Genomic DNA, 8,051 nt, shown 5'->3' with positions numbered 1-8,051 from the left:
GTTGGCGCAGGATAGAGCAGGGTTTAGAGCTGTTGTGCATAGGGTCGCTATGAGTCGGAAACGACTCGATGGCACATAACAACAACAACAACAACATAGAAGGCACTGAAGAGTATCATGCAGAGTGAACTAACACAGTCCCATAAAGACAAATACTATATAAGACCATTGCTGTACAAATAGATAACCAGTAAAACCTGCGTGAGGCTCTAAGGGGAGAGGGGGCAGTTCAGAGGTGGGGATTGGCAGGAGGGTAATCATGGGGTTGCACAGTTTGGTGGTTGGAAGGGTATTGGGTTGGGGAGGTGGGGGCATGTTGTGTGAAGGGCAATTACATAAGAACCTTGTAGGCAAACCACTGTAAAACTTAAAACAAAAAGAATTGCAAGAAATAAAAAAAAATGTTAAAAATAACTGCTGGAGAGACATTATGCTTTGAAACCATGAAGTATATTCTTGCTCTGTTTGAATGACTACTTCTTGGTCTATGAACAAGTTCAATGGGAGCTCAATTAAAATTTCTTATAAGCTCATTCTTCCCAAACTTATTAATAATTTATTATGATCCACATAGTCAAATGCCTTTAAATATCCAACAAAAAACAAGTGAATATCTTTCTCTTACTCTCTGACATCAGCCAAGATCCATCTGACTCTACCAAGGACAAATTTTGTTTCACAACCTTTTTTGAATCTAGGTGGAATTTCTGGCCAATCTCTCTTGATGTGTACGGACTTAAAAAAATTTAGAAAGATTTTACTTACATAGGCTATGGGCTTTAAAAGCATCTGCTAATCATCAGAGAGCTGGACAATGACTAGGGATGATAGAAGGAGAATTGATGCCTTTGATTTGTGGTGCTGGAGAAGAGTATTGAGAGTACCATAGACTGCTAAGAGAACAAATAGGCTTGTGATAAAGAGAGTGAAACCAGGCTGCTCCTTGGAGGCATTGATTCTGAAGTGTTGTCTGACATACTTTGGACATGTTTCAAGGAGGGACCAATCCTTGGAGAGGGAAGTCATGTTTAGGAGGGTGGAGATTACAGTGCAAGAGAGGAAGACCCTCAATGAGATGGATTGATTCTGTGACTGGGGTAATGGGAATAAGTGTGTCAGAGACAGTGAGATTGGCACAGGAAAGAGCAAGGGTTAGGGCTATTGTACATATGGTTGCTTTGAGTTGCAGGTGACTCGACCGCCCATAACAACAGCAACATCCACATTTTATAAGATCTGTTTTTTTAATGAGAACAAATATGGATTTCATCCAGATGTTTGGGCAGGTAACGGTCTTTCCAATTTCTTGTCACTGATGGGAGATCATGTGCAGGGCTGCAAACTTCTTGCTGAAACAACTCAATTGGTATTCCATCACATCCCTGAAGTCTTCTTTCGTTTTCAAATGCCTTCAGTGCAGCTTGTACTTCTTCCTTTAACATCGTTCATTTGCTTTTTTAATCGCATGCTCTGCTGAAATGTTTCAGTGGTGACAATTCTACTGGTGCAGTGACTATGGATTAGCAGGAGTTCTGGCATAGTCACTAGCACGTTACACTACTAACCAAAAAGCTAAAAGGCTGTTCACATCTCTCATGCGCTCGTATAGAGAAAGCTCTCTTCCTGTTTTCAGACATAGAAACTTGATGAACTGTGATTACGAACAAGAAAAAAAAAGCCTCAAACTCTTAGCAAATAGTTTGCATTTTTAAGAGTAATTGCCAGTGGAACAAATGACCATGAATAATGAGTACACACACGTCAGTGTCATGCCTTGGTTTCAAGTGTATCCCATCTGTTCATGAGCCTAGTTGTGAGACTGGGGCAAAGGAGCACATGGGCACTTGAAAGATGCAGAGTGCAGTGCTATGCTACAGCTAACACCATGCCTCTCTCTGCTCAGTAGTTCAACAGTGTTATCATAGGAATAGCTGTATCTGCAATTTTTATCTCAAGGAAATGAGCCAAACCAACCAAATCTGCAGATGTGTGGAATGGAAATCCAAAACCTCTGTAAAAAAAAAAAAAATATTGGGACAGTCCCATTCTACAACAGTGGCACGTGATTAGGTATGTCTGTCATGACAGGAGTCTAGAGCAGTGGCTACATGGTGGAGTGGACCTGGGGGAGGGTTTGTAAAATAATGAAAGAATCTTTTCTTTTACTTTTCCAAGATGGTAATGTCTGGTGGGGGGGAGCCTTGGGAGGGGACAAATCTACAACAATGAATGAATGGAAATCCAAAGCCTCTGTAAATTTTCACTGAAATTAGTAACAAATTTAAATTAAAAAAAAAAGAATTAAGTTAGAGTAAGGATGGCAATGGAACCACCTTACCTCTGTAACTTGATTTGTGCCACTATTAGAACCTCTACTCAGAATATTATTGCTTTTCAATTTTTGACTCATGCACTTTTAACTTGTTAGTTAAATTTGTATCTTCTAGGCTGCAACACTTCCATGATACATCTTGAAGGATATAAACATGTACGGCTAAGCACAATTAATAACAGTGCTTCTAAATTCCAAAATCAATCTCCATAATAGTCTATGTGTTTCCTACTGCCAAGGGGGCCCTTTGGAGTAGTGAGAGAAGACCTTCACCCTGAAACCCACAGCATCCCTTTTCAGCCGGAAGTAGCTAAGAGAATACGCCATCCCCTTTTCCTTATGAATCAGGGTGAAGTCTCTCTCAGGGAGGAGTGATAGGGAATGGCAAGGGACACACTGACAAAGGAGATTAATCAGAACTGGCTTTGACAAGCACTGTGGCAATTGGACAATTAAAACAGACATGGGGCGGGAAAGAAGAACGAATTGGGGATGAGGGTGGAGAAAACAGTGCAACAATGAATGAATGAAAACCCAAAATCTCTGTAAATGTTCATTAAAACTAATAAAATTTAAATAAAAAAAGAAAAAAAATTGGGAAAAACATGTTGGGGATACAAGGAGGTGAGGTTTGGGAGCAGAAGGGTGAGGATAGGCAGGATGAAAATTGCAGGGATGCAGTTGCAGAGCTGCACAATTTGGTTGGTGGGGGAGCAGGTGAAGGAAATGAAAATTATCTAGTGGGGACCATATAATACCGGGCAATGGTAAGCATAGTTCAATGGTGATTAAACAAACTGTCTTATTCACTTGTGGGTTTCTCATTTGGGAATTTGGTGCAGACTCTCTGGCTTCTTCATGCTGAACAGGGGCATTGATGTGAAGGGGGAAAGGGAACCCACTTTATCACCTTACTGATGGTCTTGGGTTAAAGCTGCTTGCCTTCTTGTTCTGCTAGAAGGTATTTTCCTGACATTTACTCAGCTGTGTGATTTTGTGACCTGGTGGGACTGAGTAGATTTGACCCATAGTTTCCAAGACTAGGAGCTATATGGGAGCATGTTGCCATATTCTTTCTTTGACACAATGAAACTGCTATCCTAGATCACACCAACAGTAGTAGCAAAATGACATTCAACAGCTATGTGTAGAATTCTTTCTAGGTATTATTCTCTCTGGCAAGTGTTGAAGCTATATATGTTAACAGTAGATCACATGGCGGTCTATGACCCAGAGCAATGGAAAAGATCACTGCAAGGCCAATATTTAGAGTGCAAAATGATCGATTTCTCACCAAGTCAGGGAGTTGACAGGGATGGGATATCTAAATAGGATAGTAATGAAAGAAAATATCAGGAAATTTTACTATTCATGCCTTAGCTTAATCTGAAACAGTAAATTGAAATTTGTCAGAGTAAGGAAGAAAGAGTAATGAGGAGATTAAAAGGAGAAGGAAGACATTACTTCCAGATGCCTACAACCCTATGTGCATCAGAGTAGAACTACACTGAGTTTTCAATGACTCTGTTCCTTAGCAAATAGATTCCTTGGCCTTTTTGTGAGGTACCTTTGCATGGACTATTGCTGACACCATGCACTGATCACATCTCTCAAGTATTCTGAGAACTTCTAGGATGTACAAACATAGAGGTCAGCAAATTGGTTCTTTTGTGGAACTACATCTTTGACACTCATAGTATGGACAAAAGTTCTCAGAAAGAGATTAGAATTAAAAAAATATCCTCCTGCTGGAATAAGTACCGAAGAAATACCTTTTCTTGGATAAAGGAGGTTGGGAAAGAGGGAATCGGGGCTATAAGGTAAGATGTCTTAGTCCTATTCTTCTGCTCTTTCTAACCTTCAATCTCATGGATTGGTTGTTAGGAGTTGTACTGCCAACCTAAAGATATATGGTTCAACTCCACCAGTTAACTTCATCGGAGAAATATGGGCAATTTCCTCCTTCAGCTTCTGAAAACCCAGTGTAGGGTCAGTTATGAGTCAGTTCCAACTCAATGGAATATAACAGGATTCACATACATCTCTGTCGTCGATGTTTGCCCATCCAATCTTTCCATTACATTTTAATCATTTGTTTTTTCCATTCCTTGATACTGGGGAAGTCATTTAACTTCTCTGGACCTCCGTTTTCTCCTGTTTAAAATTGCCAATCGCAATTTGAAAAACTAGTTCTGGAAATAAGGCATCATGCTGGGCAAGGCGAAAGGTCTGAGAAAGAAAGGAAGACCATCGATAACATTGATTGACAGTTACTCTTACAATGGGCTAGAGCAGATCGGAGAGTGTGAGGACGGAGCAGCATAGGACGCGGTGAAGAGCGATTGCTCTTAGGTTTGGTATGAATCCTACTCGACCCATTCGCACCCAGCAACCACAACAACCATAGAGTAGGCAGGATCAAACATAAATATGAAAATCGGCTACAGGTTGCAACGAGCCATGTAAATATCTGTCATTATTAGTAGCACAATCCTTTTATTCATAGTTAAGAATGAGAGTATATCTCAGAGTTTCTAAGTTTTGTGGCTTCCTGTGTAACTGGGGGAAAAAAAATACAGCTATTTGCATTTAAATGCAAGTCTAAATCCCTCCAGTCCAAAAGCAGTAATAACTACCCCAAATGAATTATACATTTTCTAATTTTAAAAGGCTGTTTTATGGAAATGAGGTTATTTGTGCTCTGTGGTATATTCTTGTTGTATCAATGCAAATGCCAAAGGGTGTGATTTACCCAGACTACACCACCAATGGGAGGGAAATTTAGGGACCTTGTTCGTTTCACATTGTAAATACTCTGTAAATATGTTACCTGGAAAGTCTCCCCCATGAGGAGAGAGAACAAGTAGCCATTGTGGGCATTTCATATTTTTTGTAGGGAAGCTTGGCAACCACAATTTTCTCAAGTTATTCAGCCTGGAATGCATAGTAAATCGTGGAGCAATGCAATTTCCCTCCCAAAGATTCAATGAGAGCTGATTTGCATGTGCAGTCCAGCATAATTCTGTGAATTTGAGACTTACACTGTGTTTATAGTCCTATTCTCAAAACCTGAGTGTGTAAATTCAAATTACATGTTCAATTACATCCACTAGAAGAGCTGTTTTACAAACTAGTTGCCAATTCAGTTTTTGTTTGAATGACACCTGTCATCCTTTACAACCATGACAGACAAGGGTAGGGGCCCTGACTCCAGTATACAGTGACATCTTGCTCTGTAATCCATATATGCCTTGGGGAAAGAGGATGTGGTGGGCAATAGGATTGTGCAGGAGTGGTTTCCTGAAACATTTCTCATTATTGAATGAAGACGAATGCTTTTGGATGTAGACAAATTCCCAGGGAAAAAAGAAAAGCCTACCCAAAATACAAAATGCTAATGATGGTTTTCCCATGAAGTGTAAATGAGCAAAGGAGTGTTTAAACAAAGTCAAGAAAAAAAGAGGTAAAAACAAAACCAATTTCCTCTGGGAACCAAAGTAAAATATGCTTGTTGTGACATTGTGGAAGTCACTATAGCTCTCAAAGTTTTTTAAATTTCTAATAGTAAACCGAGAAGCTATACCAGATTAGTGATGCTTGAAGCTTAACAGCAAATTTTTCCTGTGTTAATAAAATAGAGAAAAAAATGAAATATGAATGTATAAAATAGAATTAGTTTTAATGCATTTAAAATAACTATTTTACTGAAATATATTTAATAAAATAAGTTCAAGATATTTACTTATTTGAGTCTAACACTGTGGGAACAAAGATAGTTTTTACCAGGCAAACAATTGAAATTTGCACTGTTTTGAGAAAAAAAATAATAGCTTCCAGATGATGAAAATCTTGTTAGTTACCCAAGAAGTTATTGGTTATTGTTCACCAAGAAGCATTTCAGATTAAAAATCTAGTATTCTTCTGTTTCAGACATGGTAAGCATGGTACAGAATATGACAGGGTTCAGATCTGTTGTTCATAAGTCACTATGGGTCATACTCGACTTGATAACTCCAACAACAACAACAGCAACAATGGAGTACAACTTTACTGTGACATATCTGAGTCAAAGTGGATTTGGTGGAGAAAAGTTTAGGGAAAATAATATTTTGTTGTTACTGTTAGATGTCGTTGAATCGACAGCACATCATAGGGAATCTAAGAACATCAAATGCAAACCTTGCCCAACCAAGGACTTTTTTTTACTTGTTTCTCTCAATAACACACCCAAAGTTTTGAGATAAAACTTTATTGTGCTTCTCTCTAGTGAACAGGTTGGCTTTGCTTTTTCAGACAGCTGGTTTGAGGTAAAATGATAAAGTTTAGAATAGTTGGAAGTATTAATAACAGAGGTCAATGTGTTCTTCTTTTTCACTATATAGTGTTGGTTTAAAAGTTGACTTTTATTAGCCATTACAGTCATCCCTACCTAGTCTCCAGCCACCTTAAATACAGTCACAAACAGTCTTGCAAATCAGCATGGTCTTGCAAATAATGAACAGCTGTGGGGCTAGGATAAGAGAAAGAGTGCTTTCCACACCGAGCAGCAAGACTTGAGGCAGGCAAGGCTTATGATGGCAAGACTTGAGTGAAACTAGAGTAGATCTTGGTGAGAGCGAGACTCTGGTGGTGGAGAGACTCTGGCATTGTAGTGCACCAACTGTGGCAAGGTGTCAGCAGGGAAGTCCTGAGATAAAGGCCACAGTTAAAGATTTTTGCTGTTCTTGCCGGATGCTTGAAGGAAAAGATGACAACCTTGCTGGATGATTTGGATTTGATTTCTGAATTGAAACCAGGACTTGAAGTAATTGAAGAATTGTGCCTTGGAACTTGGGTAAAAGCTACACTTGTTTTGGGTGATATTCTTTGCATCCCTGACTTGCCAACTTCTCTAATAAACCTTATTCTCAGCAAACAACTGTCTGTGATTCAACCATGAATAAACAAACCCCCTGCTCTCCGTGTAGCTCTAGAAGCACCATAAGCCTGCACTATGTGGTATCTTCATTTGCTTTCTGCTCTGGGGCAGTGAGTGGCTGTGTTATTCTCACTCACTCTAGCCAGCCCAGAGTGACACCGATGGCCCCATGGCCCTATGTCCTGTTTTCTCTTCTCTAGACACACCCCAATTACAAAGTTTTAGGACTCTATGCAGATCGAATTCACCAGCTACTCCACGCAAGAAGGGTGGGCAACCTCTTCTCGTGTGATTAACTGCCTATGAAAACCTGCTGAAGAGTCAGTTATGGGTCCTTTCCAACTCAGTGGTACACAACAACAACAACAACAACAACAACATACCTGTGGAAGTTGAAATAACAGTTTCTTAGGTCTGTGGAACAAATAGCTACAACTATGTTCCGGACATTGGCCAAGTTTTCACAGAAAGGCACATTTTGGATTCTTATTTGTTCTTGCTTTAAGAGAGTCAGAGGTCCTTTTTATAAGGACATAAGAAGTGAACACAAAATACAAGAAGATACCAAACCAGACCCATGAGCAGAACTTCCGTGAATCCACCTTCAAACTGTGTATATCATTGTACAAACTGTGTGTTACTTAATATGTAATTTAAAGACAACCATTACTTATGAAGCCGCCTTCTTTGCTGGTATGAGGGTCTGGGTATAATAGAATTAAATATTGCCCCAACCTTCACCTTCTTTATGAACTGTGTTGTGCCTGAGCCCACTACTGTAGCCACTGTTGTTGTTGTTGT

Source organism: Elephantulus edwardii, unplaced genomic scaffold (assembly GCF_000299155.1).
Source record: "Elephantulus edwardii isolate Elephantulus edwardi_28Jun2011 unplaced genomic scaffold, EleEdw1.0 scaffold00035, whole genome shotgun sequence".
NCBI classification, from domain to species: Eukaryota; Metazoa; Chordata; class Mammalia; order Macroscelidea; family Macroscelididae; genus Elephantulus; species Elephantulus edwardii.
Note: the sequence above shows the minus strand (reverse complement) of the source record.